We start from the raw sequence: 20726 nt of genomic DNA on the forward strand, positions 1-20726 counted from the left end.
AAGCCCATGTTTAAATCCCCGTGTTGTATATAACCTTTAGACACCTTACACAGCTGACAGGGTCTATATGTTTACGCTGCCGAAATTAACTAAACAAATGCAGAAAACGAGTCAGAATTTGTTAGTAATTGACAATTTTATGCATTATACCAGTTAAACTTAAATAAAACACATATTTTGTTTACAAACCAAAGTGAAACTTTACAAAAATGTGACTGTGGTTTTTCGGTCGATAAAGGGCAAGTCAACTTGGTTTTTTTAACGCCTAATAACACAAGAATAAATGAGCTTCATGGATCAATGTTAATGCCAGGTTTAGGACATAAAATCAATTTGGCCTTTTTAAGAGCTTGTGTCTGCTAGATTTGACCAGGTTTCTTAAATTGTGTCATATAATGCAGCAAATCTAGTTAAGTTTAATGTAAAGTCAACTCCTTAAGTTGTTTTCGTGCCCTTTTTAAAGGTCATACTGGAACACAATAAATGATATGGAAATTGCTCATTTCTGAAAATTAAACAAAATCAGTACAATTGGATTGTATTTTTGCTAACCATCTTCGAGAAAAAAAAATTAAAAAAATAAGTGTTTTTTCTACATTTTTATCAATAGTAAATAGTCAAAAAGGATGCGGCGGCTACATAGGAAGTGAGCGGGGGATGAGAAACATCATATTTTTGTTACTTCCCTAATCGAAATACAACACAAGTTCAAAAACATTAAATATCAAGGTGTTTGTTGGTACTCAGATTACTTGCAACTTACACAACTCACTAAATTTCAAATAAATATGTATGTTGTACATTTGGTTCATTTACAGCTTTCCGGGGAGCAAACTTGCCTCCTAATGCAATTTAATGCAAGTAATTGATATGGCTGTCAGAAAAAAATGAGGTTTTGGGTATCACTGATGTGTTTATACATAACATAGGGGGAGAATGGTACAACAATTGCAACTATAATTTATAGAGAATGTGTCATGGGAGTTTGTTTATATGAATGATTTCAAGTTGAACAACTCACAAAATTGAAAATAAATATGTACTTTGTGTTGTTCATTTGATTACTTGAGTCTTTTGAGGAACATAAATATATGACAAGTATGTCGGTAGCCTTTGTCAAAGACTATTCGCGATCGAGGGAGGAATGACATCAAGCTGCAAGTGAAGAGTGAAAGCTACGACATCAAGCAGCGAAGCATAAAGCATGTTACCAGTTTAGTAGTAGCTCTCTATGAATAATATAAACACAGCCAAATTAAAAAGTTGCCACTAGTTCCATCCCCATTTAATCAGAGTCTGATGAGTTTATGGCAAAATAATTTATATAATAATTTTCTATACACTTTCCTTCGAAGGTTGATACCAAATTTGATATCAAAAGTTTAATCATCATGAGCATCGGAATCGTTGTTTGGAAATTTGTGCAAATTTAAAAATGACAAATTGCGAATTGACCACGCAAAAGCCAATGCATGGTATCAGCTTATTATGTGGCCCAAAGCAACCCGTACAGGAATCATTGTACACTTGCCTGCGCACAATTAAAAGAGCAGGGTATTTGATTTTGCATTTTGACATGCATGGGTAAACCTTTAATGACAATGAAATTAGACCTCTCAGATGTGTGTAGATGTTGAGAAGATGTGGTTGAAGACCTGCCGGCCTATTCAGGCGACGTAATTCTTGGCACTCACGCTAGCTCCGCCGCGTGATACAACTCCCTATGTCACTTTTAAATTGCACGAATTTCCAAACAACGGTTCCTATGCTCACCATGATTAAACTATTGATATCAAATTTGGCATAAACTTTCGAAGGAATGTGTATAGAAAATTATTACCGTATATAAATTATTTTGCCATAAACTCATCAGACTCTGATTAAATGGGGATGGAACTAGTGGCAACTTTTTAATTTGGCTGTGTTTAGTTACATGGTCTGTGGCACAGCTTAGTATGTCAGTGGATCAGAAATTGAGGTTTTTGTATCACAGATATATTCATAACATGAGAAGAATAAAACCGCCATCACATCTGAAATTTATAGAGAAAATATCAAGGGAGTTTGTTTGAGTTCAAATGACTTAAATTTGAACAACTCGCAAATTTGTTGTTCATTTGGTTGAATTATTTACAGTATTTGAAGCAAATAGCAGAAATTTGAAAACAGGTTTCCATATCGGATAAATATTCATAACATAAGGCTTTGAAGGACAATGACACCGCAATCACATATGTATTTGATAGGGAAAACTTCTGTTCAGTAACTTGCAACTTTTGCAACTCTCAAAACTAATTATATACCTCATATATAGATTCCTGTCATCTGATTGGTTGAAAGTGCAGTCATTGAATTAACTATGCCCGCAAAATGAACTATGGACCGGTCCATGGAAATGAACTATGGACTGGTCACGTGCGTCACGATCAAACTGCGCGTTTTCCCAGCGTAAAATGATATTACGCACGTGTTAATGTTTTCACGCGTTATAATTACGCAGAAATCGCAGATTGTAATCTGTGTGCCGTTCGCATTGAAACTATTAATTTCTCTTCCCAAAATCGATGCTTTTAACCAAACAGATGACAATAATCTTAAGATTTGGTATATAAAACAAATATTGACTGCTTTTTATTCGGGGCCTGGTTAAAATTATAGGCCCGCGGTGATCTCAAAACCATAACTATGCGGTTTTGAGATCACCTTGGGCCTATAATTTTAACCATGCCCCTCATAGCAGTCAATATTTGTATACTATGTATAAAGTGTTGCATGTTGTTCACCTGGTTGGATTTACGGCTTTTCTGTGAATTTGTTTGTCTTCTAATGCGTCCACATACCGCCTTTAATATTGATTTGTTTAAATCTCCTGGGTTACAACTCTGTAACAAACAGCGTGTTTCTTCTGAGCAAATGGTTGCGGGTGAATTTGTGTGAATTCGGGGTAATGCGAGTAAGGTAACAAACAGCGTGTTTCTACTGGGCAAACAGTTGCGGGTGATTTTGGGGTGATGCCAGTAAGGTAACAATTAAACAGCGTGTTTCTACTGAGCAAACAGTGGCGGGCGAATTCATGTGAACTCCGGGTGATGCGAGGAATACACAGTAACGGCCCCAGCAGAAACAGATCGGGTGAAGGTGAATGCGCGATAATGCGAGTGAATCCGTCAAGCACCTATTGAGGTGGTTAATAGTGGTGAATATGCGGTAACGTTCGCAGTAGAAACAGTTCAGGTGACGATTTTGCGGGTGACACCGGAAGTTACCCTACTACAATACAGTGTGAGCATTCAAAATCTGACCTTGAAGGTCACAAAAACTATTTTCTAGACTTCCACCCTCCCTCCTCACTAAATATGTGGGTAGTGAATTGTTACCCTGCATTTACAGCGCAGTAGAAACAACCCAATGAAGGTGAGGATTAAAATATGAGTGAAGGTGAAAGCGCAGTAATGCGAGGTGCTCAGTATAAACCCACTGAAAAAAAACCACCCTGTTCTATGCGGGGTTGGGGGTGGATTTGCTAAGTATAGAGTTGGTCTGTCAGTCGAGATTTTTCATGGGCCTAAACAAATACCCGAAAGCCTGTAGATGTCAGCTTCAAACATACATTTAGGCCTACATTGTTTTATTACAGCTAAGGGTGAAAAAAGTTTTGGATCAATCATTTTCATGAAGTCATTCATACATACATGTATAATGTTTTTCTATATTGCAGTCAGTGACTTCTGCATGAACTGTGAGAGTTTGCTCAAATCGCTGGCATACATGGTTGCTGAATGTGTGTTCTGCAAACAAACTACCTCAATGGGTTGACATCATTGGCAGCACATTAAGAAGCAAACAATGCCCTATTCCACTTAAAATCCACACTCCCCTTGTTGAAGATTTAGCTAAAGTCTTCCACTGATGGAGTATGAGTATTGGATAGAATAGACAGTTGGGTAACTTCCATTTGAAATACTCACTTCAGTTGTGGAAGATATAGGTATAGCCATAATACAGGGGGAGCATGGGTTTCAAAATGATTAACCCTGACCGGGCCATCAGGGTCAGTTGCCTGATGAAGTCTGGTGGTTCCAGGCAAAATATAGCAAAAATTGCAAAAAAAGTAAGTTCCAGTATTAAATTAATATTAGGCTTGTTTGTACTCATTTTAAAGCATTTTTCATGCTGATTCCAAACATATATATAAAAAATTCTGAAATTTTTGAATTTATAAAAAAAAAATTGGAACTAGTCATCTGCAGTTGATACCCGCATGGAGAGAGTTAATATTCAATTCAAATGCAATGGGCTATTCCAATTGAAATTCACACTCTCCCTGTGAAAGATTTTGGAAATATCTATCACAGGGGGAGTATGTTTTTCAAATGTAATTGGTCAGGGTTAATCATTTTGAAACCCATACTCCCCATGTACAATGGCTTTACCTATATCTGCCATAACTGCAGTGAGTATTTCAAATGGAAGTTACCAAATTGTCTATGTTATTTGAAACTTATACTCCCTGTGTGGAAGACTTTAACTAAATTGCCCACAGGGGGAATGTGGATTTTAAATGGAATAAAGTTTTCTAACGTGAAACGATAAGAAAACAAATTTGACCCCACGCGGAAGCAATTCCGGTTCATACCGATCGGGTCTGTGTGTTCCCGGCCGGGTGTTGCCATAGCAGCGTGACAGCATCGTGTGTTGACCAATGAGAGCTGCCCTCTCGGCTGCGCTGGTCACTGTCGTGGTGTTTTGTCTTCATTACATTATTGGTTTCCAGAATGGATAGACACAAAATTTTAATTCCCACCCACCTCTCCCAATTTTAGGGGAGCCTATGTGTTTGTCAAATATGTTAATGCAAGCACATAACGTTATTTCAAGCAGATCATAAGTTGTTTTTAAAAAGGCAGGTACTGCTTTCCTTACATAATTAAGGAAAACAAATTAAATAGTTGCATCGATTATAAAGCATGCTTTAGGCATGCTATTGGAGCACAAATAATTATATGGGTAAAGAAAATTTTTATGGATTTGGATTCTTCAGTCGGGTATTCACTGTAGAACAGAAATTGGGTTGAGTATTTTTACTTTTATCTTGGAATTCCATGAGGATTTGTATTAATTTTCCCCTGGATTGCTTTGGGATTCAGATTCCTCAGTAGTGTTACTGTAGAACAGAAATTGGGTTGAGCATTTTGCTTTCATCTTGGAATCTCAAATATGTTTGTTGATATAAAATAGCAAATAAATGATAAGCTCCCGACATGAGCGGTCAAAATTCATTATAATGCAAATTTTTATATATAATAGCAGCATAAAATTTAACTGCAGCTTGTTGCATTATTACAACATCTGTTTTCAAAAAAATTCTAACATAGAAAGGAGTCCTCACAGAAGACGGACTTATCGATCAAGAGTTAAACATGTCATGTTTAATTACATAATACTTAGAGGACAAGCTATAAACATGTATTATACAAGGAGATGTTTGTTTTCTTTTATCTGGCATCTTCCACTTATATGCACCTGTATATCTATATTTCATATTAATATCAGTTAATACTGTATGCACCAACGCTCTGCAGGGTCTATTGTTCTATTGTTTCCTATTAGAACCCTGACATATTGGAAAATGTTGCCAATCAATATTCATGAGAGTGTACATTCGACGTCCAGTTTGCGAAATTGGGTGAGTTGTGTTTGGTAGGTGTGAAATACAGCTGACTGGGCGTTTTAATTACGTAACGAATAAAGGCATTGACATCGTCGAATGGCTGCCCAGTGCTGTTATGCGTTTAGTTATTATATAGGCCTAATAATTATTATTAAATGTATTCATCATTCCTTTCTTTTTCCTTCTCTGTACTTATTCTTTCCTAGACCTACACTGTCTTTATCACTCCCTCGCCTCATTGTCCCTCTCACCTCCCTCTCTCATTCCCATCATTTTTCTTATATTTCTATTTATCTGCTTGTCTTTATTATATCTTTTTATTTCTGCCTTCCTCCAGCCCTCTCCCATTCTCCATATCCCCTCCTCCCTTCTTCCTCCCTCCTCCCCTCCCAAGACTTCTTACAGAGGTGAATCTGCCCCTCCCCAACCCCCTCCCCTCTTTGGGCACGCCACTATTTCTATACCAATCTCCTTCTTAAATAAAATAAAATTACATTAAATTAAAATGGAAATTTCTTAAAAACAACCTTTACAGGCCTATACTTATATTTACATGTATACGTATAGCGATTACCATTATAGTGTAATAGAGATATATGGACTGGACATGGCAGCCTTCATACATTCTAATGTGTAATCGATCACCAAGAGCATTCAATTTATTTAAATGAAACGCCTATCGTCAGGTGGGTGGTAAAGATGATTGCATCGACAGCTAAAGCCTCCTTATAGTCTTCAGACCCACACAAGCACACATTTGTGATACATGAGTACAATGGTACCACTTTACACATGACTGCCCTTACACATGACTGTAGTGTGGTCACTTATTGATACCCGCCTGTTGTGTAGAGCGTTAATATGATGCCGGATCAGTGACCAATTTAATGGCGGAACCCCTTTCTTCAAACAATGGTACCACTTTTTATGAATAGCCTGTCGCAACTTCTAATCGGCATCAAAAGAACAAAAGATTATATAATCTATTGCGACTCTATTTCTATTAAAAGCTCTTTGGTATGCACTAATTATATAATGAAAAACTGATAGAGTGGAAAGTTTCGGCCATTATAAAAATCCCTTTGTCGGGTTATTTGTGGGCTCCACGTTCCTCAGTAATGCTTACTGTAGAATAGAAATTGGGTTGAGCTGCTTTGCTCTTATTCTGGAGTTCCCTTTGAATTTGCGATTGGGATTCATTTCCTCAGTTGGTTTACTGTCGAACAAAATTGGGTTGAGTATTTTTACTTTTATCTTGGAATCCCATCCTTTTGATTCTTCCTTTTTGAACTTGCTTGATTTGGGATTCATGATTCCTCAGTTGGTTTACTGTCGTACAGAAATTGGGTTGAGTATTTTTACTTTTATCTTGGAATCCCATCCTTTCTGATTTCATTCCAGGGTTGTGTACAAACCCTTTGCTTGTAATGATATAATGGCTGAAATCTTTGTTTATGAAAATAAAATTATTGTCTATCCTGATGGCCAATAAGTATTACCAAAATTTGCTGTTGCCTTGTGTGTCATTGTCTCCGTCTGGGGTTAATAGGCCAATGCATGAGGAGAAGTGTAATTATGTGTGGGAATCAAAACTGAACATCCGTAACATTTTTCACCTGTGTCCAGTGAACACACACATTGGCTGTAGATTGTCTGCAAGTGATACTGTAAAACATTTGCTACATAATGTCGTCTGCATCACATGTATCTCAAAAGGCTGCCTTGTGTGATTTTTATTATCATTGTTGTATTCCATATTGTTATTTTATATTTCAGCACGCTTCTACTTTTTTATGAGATTGTAATATTATGATAATACCTCAAAATTAATATTTGAAGTTAATTTTACAGTGTATCGCATCACATTTTGATGACAATAGATAATTTTTTTTTTAAATCACACATGGCAGCCATTTTAGATACAACAATATGTGATGCAGACGATGAATTATTATGTAATGGATTGCCAACAAATCATCAGCCTGACACATGTCGCACAAATCGTCGCACAAATCAACAAAAGTCACCCCAAACTGTAAAAACTTGCCAGAAATCAACTTCAGAAGCATTTTGAGACTAAATTTGTATTACTTTCTGCGACTTCTATACATCCCAAATGGGTGAACTTATGTGTCCTCAAAGCATGTTTGTTAATTACAGAACTTACATGAATATTATTTACAATAAGGACCCTTTTGGGCACATGTTAACAAATGTTCCGAAAAAAGTGGACTTTCTTAGATTTGGGTGGGCTGTATTGCACTGACTGGCAATAAGGGGCCTGGTCACTGTCTAGGCTTTTTTTAATGTTCTCAAATGCTCACTCTAATCACTCAGTTCACTTTAATGAAACCAATAATGCCGGTTACAATTGTTGGAACACTTTTGACTTGGATACATGTATACCCCTTCCCCGGTTCAATGTTGCAACATGTTTATTTGGTATTGCCCCCCCCCCGCCCCCGATAGACCAAGGAGGAAGGGTTGCATAGTAGTAGGCAGTTTAGAGAAAGCACAATTTAAAGAAAGCACAATTTAAGAATGTCAAATATATCGGAAATTCGGTTTAAAGTATAGTATTACTATACGATGGCGAAGTTACGTAATAATCGGATTAACTACCATAGCAATAGGTGAAAGCAATTTTTGAATATACCGCGCTGCACTGATACGTTCACGCGGTACCTCTGCATTGAACCGTACCATGTTGATCACTTGCACCTGTAAGATTAGTATCTTTGAAAAGACCAGTATTGTATCCAATCTATGATTGCGACCTGCTTGTAGTGCAGCGCGATATGTTCGAAATTGTTTTCACCTATTGCTATGGTACTTAATCCGATTAATTACGTAACTTCGCTAGCGTATAGTACTACTTTCGACCGGGATTGTAGCTGTAAAGTACAATCACCCCAAGCACTCCCTAAACCCTCTCCACGTGGGTGTCGACTGCAGACGACAAGTTCCAAATTTTCTTTTTAAAAAAAATCAAAAATGTCAGAATTGTAAATGATCATTACCATATTTGGAATCAGCATGAAAATGCATTAAAATGAGTACAAACAAGCCTAGTATTGGTTCAGTAGTTCTTAAGATAGCTCTTGATACTTTGAGGAAATATCTCAGAACTTGGGACTTTTTAATGTTGAAGCCTTAGCCTATGGTCAGCATGCACATTATTAACATATAATTCAATTCCAACACAAGTAGGAGGTTAATGGCCAAGTGCTGTTCATTTGCTTTCCATCTGATTACTCAATTTTTAATGGGATTTTATTTTCACTATTTTTATTTTCTATTACAGCAAATATATATGGTAGACATATTTAGATATTTTTGTTAGTTTTAACTCTCTTCACGCGGGTGTCGACTGCAGACGACAAGTTTCAATTTGTTTTTTAAAAGTCAAAAATTTCAGAAATATGAATCTTCATGACCATATTTGGAATCAGCATGAAAAATGCATTAAATGAGTACAAACAAGCCTAGTATTGGTTCAGTAGTTCTTGAGATAGCTCTTGATATTTTGAGAAAATATCTCAAAACTTGGGACTTCTTATGTTGAAGCCGATGGCTAGCATGCAGAGCATTAATGGCCATTCACTTAGTTTAAATCAATGTGTATTAAGTATTGAAATGTGAAAATAATTCAATTTGCAATTAAAATGCATTGCTTGAGTTAAAAATGAGGCCGATAACCAAACAATTAAGAGTCCGGCAAGGTACGCAGAGCTGGCATAGTGTTTGTTCGCAGGCAACTCAACCCAAACCTACACGTGGTGTCGGATGGGTAACGCTAACTTAGGCAATGGGGAACAGGCTTGGATGCGAGGGTGTCAGCTAGCGGAGGATCATGTATGAGTTTTGGCCGCGTTCTAGCCCTTCCTCGGCTGATTCTTTTTTTGAGAAAAGTGGGGGATGATGTTGTGGATCACGAAATGCCCTTTTAAACATAAACAGCACAACACTTCCATCACACTCAGTTTGCTATCTACTGAAAATAGCAATACTTAAAAACAGTACAACACTTTTTCATACTCAGTTTGCTATCTACTGAAGATAGCAATACTTAAAAACAGCACAAAACTTTTTCATACTCAGTTTGCTATCTACTGAAGATAGCAATACTTAAAAACAGCAAAACGCTTTTTCATACACAGTTTGCTATCTACTGAAGATATCAATACTTAAAAACAGCACAACACTTTTTCATACTCAGTTTGCTATCTACTGAAGATAGCAATACTTAAAAACAGCAAAACGCTTTTTCATACTCAGTTTACTATCTACTGTAGATAGCAATACTTAAAAACGACACAACGCTTTTTCATACTCAGTTTGCTATCTACTGAAAATAGCAATACTTAAAAACAGCACAATGCTTTTTCATACTCAGTTTGCTACCTACTGAAGATATCAATACTTAAAAACGAAAGAACGCTTTTTCATACTCAGTTTGCTATCTACTGAAAATAGCAATACTTAAAAACAGCACAACACTTTTTCACATTCTGTTTGCTATTTACTGAAGATAGCAATACTTAAAAACAGCACAACACTTCATCATACTCAGTTTGCTATCTACTGTAGATAGCAATACTTAAAAACGAAACAACGCTTTTTCATACTCAGTTTGCTATCTACTGAAAGTAGCAATACTTGAAAACAGCACAACACTTTTTAATACTCAGTTTGCTATCTACTGAAGATATCAATACTTAAAAACGAAACAACGCTTTGTCATACTCAGTTTGCTATCTACTGAAGATAGCAATACTTAAAAACAGCAAAACGCTTTTTCATACACAGTTTGCTATCTACTGAAGATATCAATACTTAAAAACAGCACAACACTTTTTCATACTCAGTTTGCTATCTACTGAAGATAGCAATACTTAAAAACAGCAAAACGCTTTTTCATACTCAGTTTACTATCTACTGTAGATAGCAATACTTAAAAACGAAACAACGCTTTTTCATACTCAGTTTGCTATCTACTGAAAATAGCAATACTTAAAAACAGCACAATGCTTTTTCATACTCAGTTTGCTACCTACTGAAGATATCAATACTTAAAAACGAAAGAACGCTTTTTCATACTCAGTTTGCTATCTACTGAAAATAGCAATACTTAAAAACAGCACAACACTTTTTCACATTCTGTTTGCTATTTACTGAAGATAGCAATACTTAAAAACAGCACAACACTTTTTCATACTCAGTTTGCTATCTACTGTAGATAGCAATACTTAAAAACGAAACAACGCTTTTTCATACTCAGTTTGCTATCTACTGAAAGTAGCAATACTTGAAAACAGCACAACACTTTTTCATACTCAGTTTGCTATCTACTGAAGATATCAATACTTAAAAACGAAACAACGCTTTGTCATACTCAAGTTTGCTATCTACTGAAGATAGCAATACTCTTTTTCATACTATTTATAGTCAGTTTGATATCTACTGAAGATAGCATTAGTTAAACAGCACAGCAATTATTCTTCATACACAAAGTTTGCTATCTACTTAAGGTAACAGTACATAAAACAACACAAGACCTCTCCATAAACATCAAATTCGATATCTACTGAAGATAAAATCATAGTTATTTAAAGTTTTGGAAATGTAGAAAGAATGTGTTCAACTTGATAGCTACTTTATCATGTTGATGTTGGTTTTGGCACCAATGCCAATCTCAACAGTCCTTATACTGCAATGGGGCCTTCTAACTCAAATCCCCTTTGCAGCACTAAGCACCAACTCTCCTATATACTAAGCCAATACCATTATCTAAAAAGCATTAAATATATAACCATCATGAATGGGTGAAAAACAAAAAAAATAAGATTGCCCCTGTTCAAAGTTCCATCAGCGTGACAGTGCTTTAATACTTTACAAAAAGTGACATAACAATGCCAGCACAAGATTATCCATACTGAAGATTTGTCTCAAGTGACATAAAATGTCCCAAATGTATTTCAACTATTTGACTAATGCGCAACCAAGAAAATACCCAAACAAAAGTTGTCAAAAGCACAAGATTATCCATACTGAAGATTTGCTACAGTGTCTCAAGTGCCATAAAATGTCCCGCAACTATTTGACTAATGTGCAACCAAGAAATACCCACACAAAAGTTGTCAAAACATCAATTTTTGACATATTCCTGTATAATGTACACACTAAAAGCCACAATGGGATCAACACCTTCACTGACAAAGTTTAATGACATTCTTCAAAAATAATAGCTCAAAGTTGACCTCAAAGCTGTGGAGTATGAGTTATTGTACCCAGAACATATCAAGGTCATGATGTGAGTGCACAAGCATATTGGGGTTATCGAATTGAGGCCTGTTACATGAGGTTGTTATATCCTAGTGATAGTGACAGTTCTCAAGTTACATCTGGGTATTTTCAAAAACACCCAAAGCACTCAAAACATACAGATCATTGGGCTGTTCCATTTAAAATACACACCCACACTGAGTTGAGGAAGATTTTGGAATTCAACCAAAAATTCAACATTTGAAATTAGTCCAGATTCATCCATGAAAAGTGAAAAATGTGTGAAAGATTTTTGAATTGCAAACAAAATTATTTAATTTTAAGCCAAATTGTGCACAGTTTAACTGAATTTTAACGATTTTCAACTGGAATTTAACACAAAACTAGCAACAAATTCAAGCTAGATTGAACACATTTTACCCTTCCCAGAATCCTTTGCAACATGCTGCATCACCTCACTACATCAAATGAAACTACTATTACTAGACTGGCTAAATATGGGTCGATATTCAAGAAATAAACCGCAATTTGCAAGATCTGGATGGGCTCTGTTCACCAAGGTATATTTTATTTAAGCCAAATCGTGCACAGTTTAACTGAATTTTAACAATTTTCAAGTGGAATTTAACACAAAACTAGCAACAAATTCCAGCTAGATTGAACACATTTTAACCTTCCCAGAATCCTTTGCAACATGATGCATCACCTACATCAAATGAAACTACTAGACTGGCTAAATATGGGTCGATATTCAAGAAATAAACACAATTTGCAAGATCTGGATGGGCTCTGTACACCAAGGTATATTTACACAGCTGTGACGTTAGTCACGGCTGTGTCTTTTTTCTTACAGGTTCTTTCTTTCTTTCTTTCTTTCTGCCGACCATTACATTTGCTCTAGCACTCACATGCTTACACCGATTTGGACCTAACTTGGTCACAACCATCATTGACTACGCCCCTACATGTCACATGAAACTCGTGGGGTCAAAGGTCACGCTGGGGTCATAGGGGTCAAAAACGTGATTTCAACTCAAAATGCTTCTTCTCCTACAGATTACATAGGACAGTGACACCACTTGCACACATGTATTGTTATTATCCAGTGTCTATGGGGGTCCTCACAGATTTGGGGTCAAAGGTCATTAAGGGGTCACTTCCGGTATAAAACGAAAAACCTTCAAAAATTTTTATTTGCTAAGAAAAACATAGGACAGTAACGGTATGTTCACACATAACTTGTAGTTACCCTGTGTATATGTGGTATTTTTTTTTATCTAGGGTCAAAGGTCATTAAGGGGCCACTTCCGGTATAAAATGAAATACCTTTAAAATGCTTCTTCTCCCACAAATTACGTAGGACAGTGACACCACTTGCACACCTGCATTGTTATTACCCAGTGTCTATGGGGTCCTCACAGATTTGGGGTCAAAGGTCATTAAGGGGTCACTTCCGGTATAAAACGAAAAACCTTCAACAATTTTTATTTGCTAAGAAAAACATAGGACAGTAACGGTATGTTCACACATGAATTGTGGTTACCCAATTTATATGTGGTATTTTTTTATTTGGGATCAAAGGTCATTAAGGGGTCACTTCCGGCCTGAGTCGAAAAACTTTCAAAATGCCCCTTTTACCACAAATAACATAGCAAAGTGGTGCGACGTGCACCCATGCATTGACATTAGCCAAAGTCTATGGGCGTTTTCATATATTCTGGGGTCAAAGGTCATTAAGGGGTCACAACACGGCTGTGTTCGTGGTCTAAGACCACATCTAAGTCTAGTTTATTTTGTCACTATCGACCCAAGTTGCACTAGATAGCAAATCAGTACAGAAAATTGAAATGGAAGAAATGCATTGTGGGAAGTGTAAGATACCTTTCTCTGGATTGAACATAAGGTGCAATTGAATTTGAGATGACAGTTAGTGAAACCTTCCACAGGGGGTGTATGAATTTCAAGTGGAATAGCTAATTTTAACAACTGTCTCTTATTTTATACCTGCAACTCTATATTAAAGCTTAACTCTCTTCACGCGGGTGTCGACTGCAGACGACAAGTTAAAAAAAAAATTCAAAATTCAAAATTTCAAAATGTAAATTTTCATGACCATATTTGGAATCAGAATGAAAAATGCATTAAAATGAGTACAAACAAGCCTAGTATTGATTCAGTAGTTCTTAAGATAGTTCTTGATATTTTGAGGAAAATATTTCAAAACTTGAACTTTTTCCATTGAAGCGCTTGGCTAGCATGCAGAGCATTAAAGCTTAAGCTTATTTAACACCGATCATCAGGTAACGATTTTGAACTGAGCCTGATGGTCTCGCTGAAAACTGGGCAGAATTTCCTGACACATTTCCTTTCAAAGCCATAGAATATCAGTTTTACAACAACAAGTAGCACTTAAAGGGCATTTTGTGATCCACAGCCTCATCCCCCCACTTTTCTCAAAAAAAGTTGAGATTTTTATATCACTGGAACCCTCTGGCTACATAATGTTTATGTACAAAATATTTCTTGCAGATTAATTCGTTTTGCAAAGATATCATGAAATTTGAATTTCGTTCTGGTGCACCAGAACGAAATTACAACGTATTGTCTATGGAGCAGTGTAATACACATAATCATGCATAACTCGCAAAGCAATATCGGAATCAACTGAAATTTTGGGAATAGGTTTTTTCGTGGATATGTACTGAAAAATGTCATAAAAAGAGGATGCTAGGATCACGAAATACTCCTTTATTAAAAATTCTCAAGGACATGCTTTGTTTGTACAATGTTCCGAAATTGTCAGCATGTTTTGAGCAAAAGAGTGTAAGAAAATGCATGGGGTTATTTTCTTGCATAGCATCTGAAAAAAAGGTGCTTAAATAAAAAATCAATGAAAAATACCAAGCGTTTTTAGTCAGAAATGTGCAAATTTCAGAGTATCATGTGGATGTTTTTACCATTACAGTTTTGATGAAAAATTCCCCAAAATTCATGGCCATATGAGGCCCCAATCAGAACTATTACCCCCAGGTTCCTCCCACCCCCAAAAAAACATAAAATAGGACAATTTCCACTTTTCGCAGCAAATTTGAGCAAAATTTGATTACCCCCTTGAATTTCACTCCCCCCCTATTCCTGAATATATGACTCAACAGGTACAGATGATTTATTACTGTATTGAACTCATTAGTGGAAATGATTCAAAATGGTCTATCATTGTACAAGTATTATACAATTATATTGATCCATTTTCAAAATTCAAGAAAATCTGCCTAAACACGCAATTGCATGAATTATTTAATCATTTGTAAATCACAAATTAAAATACTCAAAAATAACACAATTTCCAATGCCACAGTTCTTTCAGAGACATCCTGTAATGTGCATAGGGCTATTCCATTTGAAATACACACTACCTCTGTGGATGATTTAGCTTAAGCCTTTCACAGAGGGAGTATGAGTTTCAAATAGAATACACAATTGGGTAACTTCCATTTGAAATACTCACTCCAGTTGTGGAAGGTAGAGGTCAACCCATACAGGGGAGTATGGGTTTCAAAATAATTAACCCTAACCAATTCCAATTGAAAAACACACTCCCTCTGTGGAAGATGTTTCTCAAAATGGCAGTATGGCAGATTTCAAGCTGAATAGCCAATATCCCTTGATTTAGTAGAACTGTCAACATAGGCTCCATACATCAATTTCCTTCAGCATTTCAAACGCTTGATTTCACTTATTTTCACCAAAGAAATTTTGTTCATTTATCACAGACAGGTTGACAAGTAATGGTTATAAATGATATAACAACACTGATCAGCAATTTATTAGGAAATGTGGAAAATCTAAATGTTTTCCTAGCGCACCTTGGGGCTGCACCTCTCAGGAAATATCACAGTTCCAAATTCACAGTTACCTAAAAAACAATCAGTCATTACCCTCTAATAAAACTAAAGTCGGGTTCACACGGTAGTTACTAACAGGTAAGCTTACGCTAACAGGAATAAAAAATTCCACAAATATTTTCCCTACACTGCACTACTCCAACTGCTACGCCTACCAACTTATTCCCCGTGCCGTGTGTGGACATTGTTCACACGGTCAGCTAATCCTGGATCTGGACATGATCCTCTGAATAAACAGGTACCCGCCTCCCACATAAATACTGAGATTTACTCCGCTATTTAGCAGGAGTAAAATTGTCTCAATTAAGGGTGACGTAACTTCAATAAAACTACTCCAACCATTGTTCACATAGTCACTACTCCACCCCGTTCCATCACAGATACTCATGCTCATTGGAAATTTTGCAAAATTAGGGGGTATTTTTAGATAAAGAAATGTGATCATGAAACACAAAAAAGTGGTAATTTTTCATACCACCTGTTCGAAAAACTGAAAAAAGGGTGCTCTACATTTACGAATCACATGTATAAATCATCGTAGTTTCATTATTCTTTATTTACAAATCTTATGCACAAATAATCTCAGTTTCATCATTCCGCTTGGCGCACATTACATCACATCAATTTATACGACGCATACAACCATGGGTGCCATGCATTATTTGTAGCCTACGCATTTTTGTCAGAAACGGATGTATAAGAAATATTGTTCGCATTTGAGTGAAAAAATGGGGCATTGTTGAAGAGCAAAACAATTACAAAATCACTAAAAATAGGGGTGTTTTTATCCTTACAGATGCAAAAGGGGATGTTTTGAAAGTTCGCCGACGAGCATGAGTGCCAACAGAGTGCCGGAATCCGGACTCCACCTTGCTACTCTCACCAAAGCTACTCAAACACTTACGCCTGCCTCACTTCCAACCCGACCGTGTGAACGTGACTTTAGACTGTAACAGGTGCAAAACAGGTGTGCTGTCTATACCATCTATCCAGCATTCAATCTCATTATACAGGCAAAACAAAATCAAGAGAAAAATTTGATAGGGATGTTTCATGGCAGATTTGTTGTACAAGGTTGTGATCATTCAACCATGAAGAGGAAAAAAGAGAAAACCTGCTAAATAAAAAAAACTTTAACATCTGTGTTCTTTTTTTAATGAAATCAAAACTAAAAAGGTGAGAAAATATTGCTTAAAGGGACATGCATAGAACCCTCAGAGATCCGTCATTCCAATTCTAAACTATTCCCTCAGGGGGTTTACTCGCATACTAATGTGGTACCCATGCTTGTCACAGCATCTCAAAATTCTACCCTAAATGGGGTATTCAGGGGTAGAAAATTTCACCCCTTATTGCCATAAGATATTGGCAATTTTATGTGGAAATTTTTAGCTGCTGCAGAGTGCGGAAGATGCTCAGAGAAAATTAGCCACTGCGTCAGGTGTCATGGAAATAGGCCTGGAGACGTCAGATTATATATGGAGGTCTTTAAAATTCCTCCATCCCCATATTTTTTTTTTTTTTAAAGTACAAAATTTATATTAATAACCTTACCTGTTTGATAAAGCACAGGATTATGAGGGTAGCAGTCCGCAGCGTACATGAAAGAGAAAGAGAGTAAAATAAAGAAACATATTAAAATATCTCTTCACATATGTGACCATCCACCACAAAGTGGTAGTAAAGTGTTTATTGCTGATTTTGAAAGAATGCACTTTCAGGTTTACAATGACACCTCAACCAGCTTCATCCCACATCTAGAAGTGAAGTTATGGTTCATCAAGGTCAAATTCCTAGTATATTTTACATAGAAATACAATACTGTTTTTGATTGTATCTCAAAATGGAAAATGCCGACTTTAAGACCAGTTTGTGGTGGATGGGCACATATTATGGAACCATGAAACGTGTCACAGTAATATTTGAAATTAAGAAAAAATAAAAACAAAGAAACTAACAAGAACAAAAAAACCCAAAACATTGTAACTTTTAACAACTTTTAAGTTAAAATCGATCATCACATTGGTTTTCATATAAGATAAATATTAATTTCAAATGTGACACAATCTGCTCCATGATGGCAAAAGGAGGCATGTTTGAAAATTGACTTACTATAATTATTACCTTATACAAACATTAGGCTATCATATCCTGAAAACACCAAAGGTCTAGCATACTTGGTTCTAAAATTCTGAAGTTTCGTGATGTGTATTTTCTTATGTATCTTATTGTTATTTACTCCATATGTTTGCCTTTATCTCAATTTCAAATTGGCCACCTTTGGCCCCATGGACCAGACTGTGTCACAAATCAGAAAAATTTATTTAAAACATTTACTCTCTCCTTGTACATGTTGTAGCATTTTAAAATCCCTAACTGTGATGACTGCACATTGACAAAAGTGCCAATGTAATGTACAAGTATTATAAATGGAATTGTTTGTGAAGTCAGTGAGCTGAAAGTATCACTGTATGGAGTAGCTGAATGTCCAAATATGACACTGTCAGGCCTTTTTCAGAGGGGGCAAAGGGGGTGATGGAGGAAAGGATATTTCAAAGTGGGCAAAATTTGATTGAAATGGTCAAAATGACCTATAAAGTGCACCAGCTTCATAATCGAAAGGTTGCAGGTTTGAGCCCCACCACGGCCAGTGTGTTGCGTCCTTGAGCAAGATAGCTTAATTCCCAATTGCTTCACTCCATCAAGGTGTAAAATGGGGAGCTGCTGGGGGTACTCACAATCTAAGTCGCTGAGAGTACCTGCGCATCAGTTGCGGGCTTAGTGAAGCGGAAATGATTCTGATATATCCTAATGGCCGCGGAATAATTTTTGAAGTGTGCTGATAATTTGGTCATGCCTAGCTGAAGTGCACGTTAAATCAAACAACATTTAAAAAAATTTTTTATTTAAAGTAAAAATAAATTCCTTGATTTCTTCCTAGGTACCTTTTAATGATTTTCCATAGTATCTGTTTGGAAAATTGTTTATCTTACATATGAAAGCTAATGTAATGATCAATGAATTGCGTGTTTAACAAATTCATCATCAAATGTGATGACTGATGAATTTCTCCTTTTTTAACAAATTCATCATCAAATCCATTTACCGGTACTAATAAAATTGGTTTCCTAAATAAAAACTAAATTTATTAACCAGAAAATGTATGCGCTATTAAAATTTATTGACCAGAAAAAATTATCTACTAAAGTTTGTTCGGTTTATAATAACCAAAAATTATTTGTCTTTTGTTATTGCGCACGTCACTAAAGTCCTACCTCATGCTTGCGTAAATTCACATTGCATGCGCCAGTCATGCACTAGGCAATGCACAACTAGCATAAGCACTGCGCCCAACTGCATGCACAGCATTCTATATCAGTACACGGTGTTATGAGTCTTATTTTTTTGTGCCTTATATTAACCGAACAAACTATTCTTGGAGGTTAATGACTGCATGTCAGTTGTTTTCAGGGTATTGTGAAAAATCCAAACATTTTGCTATGGAACCAAGGAATATCCTGAGGGGTGCAGCCAGCCCTGAGCGTAAATTGTCAAGCCCATTACACGTCACATGATGTGGTCATTAAAAAGGGTATTAATGTACTACGTCACGAGACGCAGTCATTATATGATTTAAATAACCTGCAATTGTGCAAGTGTGTTTACAAATATTAAAATATGATTTAAATGCATCACGTTTATTCATGAGGATATGAATTAAATTGATTAAAAGGGCATTTCGACAGCCTCATCCCCCCACTTTTCTCCAAAAAAAGTGAGATTTTTTATACCACTGGAAACCTCTGGCTACATAATGTTTATGTTCCAAATATTTCTTGCTAAATTAATTCGTTTAGCAAAAATATCGCCAAATTTGAATTTCGTTCTGGTGTACTGTGCGTTGAATTTTTAAAAAATATTTCTACCCCTTCCAATTTTTAGATTCTTGAGTGCTCTGGGCAAAAAATGCGGGGCCAACAAATAATAATTTGCGGGTTTGGGGTGCCGCCATTTTGTATCCTTGCCCCAGGTACCACAACCCCTACGCCATTGGGGATATTATTATATAATGAATGGTGGCAAAACATCTATAGATAAAGATTTGAAAAATATATATGCCTATTAGAATAAGTATTCTATTACCTTCACTGCCCATTATTCAAAATCATGCACTGATGCATTTTCATTGTATTCTTTTGCTTAGGCCATCTTAATTTAATAGTTTGTCTCAAAGAACCCACACGCAATAGTAAAATCACCCACTATTTGTGTGTTATTTATTTTTTTCCCATTGTTTTATTTTTTGTCCAAATCCACCTCACAAAAAACTCACGTCTGCCATCGCTAGACATCAAAATAGTCTAAATCATAAATCTCAATAAAATCTCAATAAAATTCTTCATCTTGACCACAGTGAAACCTCCTTGAGAAATGAAAAGGTGGTCTATTCTTGTCAAAAAGCTTGTCCCACAGATAAGGCCCTTCACAATTGATTCCGAGTTTACTGTTCAAGATTTTAAAAATAGGAGGAGGTGACTTTTAATTATTAATTATTAAGTATCTATTATTTTCTTTACTTAGTATTAGTTATCACAACCAATTATCAACCCGTTTTGACGGAAGTCTGCATTTAATTATTTTATTACTATGCTTACTTTTACACATAGCATAAGGTGCAGTTATGCTGTTTGTTTATTAAATTAAAACTATTAAATTTAAATATGACCTTATTGAATCACAGATTTGACATCCCTTGGTATTAAGCATTAGCACACTTTGCAACAACAGGAGTATCTTTATGCATTCATCATAAAACACATTCAATGTAGGTCAAGCCTACGGCTGTCTTCAATAGTCTCTAGTAA

Source organism: Amphiura filiformis, chromosome 18 (genome assembly GCF_039555335.1).
Source record: "Amphiura filiformis chromosome 18, Afil_fr2py, whole genome shotgun sequence".
NCBI lineage: Eukaryota > Metazoa > Echinodermata > Ophiuroidea > Amphilepidida > Amphiuridae > Amphiura > Amphiura filiformis.